This window comes from Macrobrachium rosenbergii, chromosome 41 (assembly GCF_040412425.1).
Source record: "Macrobrachium rosenbergii isolate ZJJX-2024 chromosome 41, ASM4041242v1, whole genome shotgun sequence".
NCBI classification, from domain to species: Eukaryota; Metazoa; Arthropoda; class Malacostraca; order Decapoda; family Palaemonidae; genus Macrobrachium; species Macrobrachium rosenbergii.
In genome coordinates, this window is record NC_089781.1 from 87001113 (window position 1) to 87005606 (window position 4494).

Sequence of the window (4494 nt, forward strand, 5' to 3'; positions counted from 1 at the left end):
ACTAATGTAAGGTTCTTTCCAAATCCAAACATGCTGTCCACAGGAGGTCTATTCTTTATCACCAAGAATTCTGGGGGAATCTCCCTCTTGTTCTTTCTGAGGGTCCCCACAGCAGTCAAGTTATGGTCACGAAGTAGTGATTCCACTCGTGGATAGCTGGTATAACAATTATCAAATGTTCTTTTTGCAATTTTCTACAAACATATGAAATATTTGCCTAACTGGGGAAAGCTTATCCACCCTCTTTCTTTCTTCGCGTTGGTCTGGTGGGGTGACTGAACACCCCAGAAGGCCAAAACGACGTCTAGCTGTGAAGACAACTGACCCACAACTGAGCAACACTACATGTGACACACCCTTCTTGAATCAGGAGAGTACTGGGAGGGAGAAAAAGAAATAAGTTGCCTACTGGTAATTACGAGCACTTAAGCAAAATTGGGGTGCCAAAACACCCCAGGGGAGTAACGCAGGGTTAAAGGGATGTGAGGAATGTAAAAAGTCATACATCAGTAACATAAACCTAATGCGCATGTTACGAGTGTGTTAGTTTAACCAGACCAGTGAGCTGATTGACAGCTCTCCTAGGGCTGGCCCGAAGGATTAGACTTATTTTACGTGGCTAAGAACCAACTGGTTACCTAGCAACGGGACCTACAGCTTACTGTGGAATCCGAACCACATTATACCGAGAAACTATTTTCTATCACCAGAAATAAATTTCTCTAATTCTTCATTAGCCGGGCGGAGACTCGAAATCGGGCCTAGCAGAGTGCTATCCGAGAACTCTACCGATTCGTCCAACGAGGAACTATGTTACGAATGTGATATACCAACACATCAGTAATATAAATGTGTAAGTAAGAAGCGTGAACAAAACGATTTTGCTGTAATCACAGCTGGAATCTCAGAATGCTACTAGCCCAAAGGCCCTAGTAGGGAAAACAGCCCAGAACAGCAAATGAAATTGCGAAGAATAAACTACGAAAGAGAAATAAAAAAAAAGTATAAAAATTAGGATAAGTAACAAATGCACAATGAACTGAGACTCATATCAGCCTACCAAACAAAAACAACATTAAAACATCTGCAACAATTATGAAATAAAGGTCCAACGACTCAACTACAGGATGAGGAAGTTCTTCCCATGCCTTCATCACAGCAAGAATAAAACTTCTAGAAAACTGTTTAATATTAAACTTAACAGGAGTAAAGGCGAGACTGTCAGGATTAACTGCATATCTGGTATCAAGTGGTGGATCGTATGCTCTGGGAAAACAAGACTGCTTTAAAGGATGATCATAGTTAATAAAATACCCCACAGCAAGCACATGAACTAACTGAATGATTGAACTGAATATAGAATTTATGACAAAGGCCAAGCACTGGGACCTACGAGGTCATTCAGCGCTGAAACGGAAATTGACAGTAAAAGGTTCGAAAGGTGTAACAGGAGAAAAACCTCGTAGTTGCACTATGAATCAATTGTTAGGAGAGGGTGCAAAGTAAGTTGGAAGAGAGAGAATATGAAAGGAGGTACAGTAAAAGGAACGAAAGGGGTTGCAGCTAGGAGCCGAAGGCACGCTGCAAAGAACCTTAAGTAATGCCTACAGTGTACCGCATGAGGTGCACTGACGGCGCTAACCCCCTACGGGAAGAGTCAAACTGAATGATGCACTAAGAACAAAAGCCTTCCAGAGACTACTAGAAATATTGCTTTCAAATTCTTAAAAAAAAATAAATAAATAAATAAAAAACAAAAATAAAAAACTTTTCCTCGAGGCCGTTGCTCCGGCGAGTTTCCTAAGGAACAGGAAGCCCAGCTACTTTCTTTCGTCGGTATTACAAGTAATTTCTGTTTCGTGGATGTAACCACATTATGGTGCCTGCTCGTTTTTCTTCCTCTGCTCTCTCTTTCGGGCAAACGCTAAACTAACATTTACTCTTTTTGGATAAAGCTGTGAGACAATCTCTCTCTCTCTCTCTCTCTCTCTCTCTCTCTCTCTCTCTCTCTCTCTCTCTCTCATCGTCATAATCATCATTTCCAACGAATAAACTTGACTATGACTGTCTTGCTAATATACATAAACTTTCTTCTCTTTAAAAGGGATATATATATATATATATATATATATATATATATATATATATATATATATATATATATATATCAGACAGACAGATAGATAGATAGATAGATATAAATACAGATATATATATATATATATATATATATATATATATATATATATATATATATATATATATATATACAGACATATAGATATATATATATATATAAATATATATATATATATATATATATATATATATATATATATATAATATATATATATATACATATATATATATATATATATATATATATATATATATATAAATATATATATGAATAAGCAAGCAAATGTTATTACGATCTTTAATGACTGGAATGTCCCAATCACTGAATGATCTGGTGCTTAACATTAAGTAGCTGCCATTTCAGGAAGTTCCATGATTACTGCAATGAGCTTGCTCGGAAATGCCAAGCAAATTGCTGTGCATTACTAAACACGATTAGAAACTTAAAATAAGACACATCCAAGCCACTTCATCTATCTAGCCTGCTAGTCTATTAACCTAGTCTAATTTTTTTTCACATAAAATGATTTAGCATTTTCTTAATATGCAACGTGAACAGGTGTATTAAAAGGTTTAAAATATCGAAACGTTTACTAGGATTATAGAAAATAAAAGAAATGAAAATACAAAAAGTAGAAACAAAAACAACAGATGAAAAAACAATAATTTTGTCCTGATTGATTAATACTAATGGGATAAGTAAAATCGTTCTACGGAATTTTCCAGCTATTTTTTTTAACCGTGTAAACAGCAACGACCGAACTGGCTTACACTGAACTTGGTACTCAGGTAGGTGTTTTCAAAAAATTTAGTAAGGACTTCAACACAGGTTAGACCAAAGGAATCATAATCGCTGAGATGGTTTGAAAACATTTTCCACAAAACAGGTATCACCACAGAAACCAACGCACGCTGCCATCATACTAATTGGATCTCTTATTACATGCAAAACTAAAAGATCGCCAATTACCAAAGCAATTTCTGCGAAGCTGATTACTCGAGCTACCATGGTGACTATTTTTTTTATTTTCTTTTCACTCTTTTACAAACCATGGCAATTATTAAGATGAGTTTTTACCCTTTTTCTTTTCAGGCTCATAAAATGCAGACAAGTATAAGCGTGTATACATTTTAGACACGTTTATATATATATATATATATATATATATATATATATATATATATATATATATATATATATATATATATATATATATATACACATATACATATACATGTATATATACACACACATATATATATATATATATATATATATATATATATATATATATATATATATATACACATGATTTATTCAAATGCGCTGGGACCTGAAAGCTATACCCACCCTCCCGGGTGGTCAGCAAATCTGTAGGGATGAGGATACTGAAACGAAGTCCTTCTCCTTGACTCCAACAGACTCTAGTGTCCTGTAACAGCTGGATGGATTAGAAAGCAGCAGACCAGGAGCGATCTACAGGCCTACTATACATGAGCAACTTGTCTATGTGATTTTTTTTTTTTTTTTTACTGAATCCACCCCTGCTAGAGGAAACGACTTCACATTGTAATTATACATACGTACATACATGCGAGTGCGCGCACGTACACACGCCCACATACACACACACATATATATATGTATATATAATTATACATATATATATATGTGTGTATACATATATATATATATATATATATATATATATATATATATATATATATTTATATATATATATATATATATTTATATATATATATATATATATATATATATATATATATATATATATAATAAGAATGAGAGAGAGAGAGAGAGAGAGAGAGAGAGAGAGAGAGAGAGAGAGAGAGAGACTCTACTAGACGCCTTGGAATAAATATTGACTATGTACATAAGAGCACAAGTTGAGAGAGAAGAATCAAATTGAATACCCTTCGACCGGGAGAAAATAATGACTGAATTAACCAAATGGGCATCGCTCGCCAAATAACGACAGACAGAACGAGAGCAAAGCTCGTGTTCAAACACAAAGGATTCAATTACTAGCTGGATCTGATTTCCAGAGCTTCGGGTCTTTTTTTTTTTTTTACCAACTTGTCAAGAGAGATACAGCTTACAAGGAAAAGCTTAAAATAAGAACTGAAATATCAAAAGGGTAGTAAAATAAATATCTAAGCTTTTATTTCTTATAACGAAAAAAATATCCTTCTAGAAAATCCACTTCAAATAACACTTCCTTTTGATGCAAATATTGACGTGCGCAAAATTATTCGTCTTCTTTTCCAACCCAAATAACCTAATCATGCATCTCCTACGTTAAGAGGATACCTACAATGTGACAAAACTCCCTT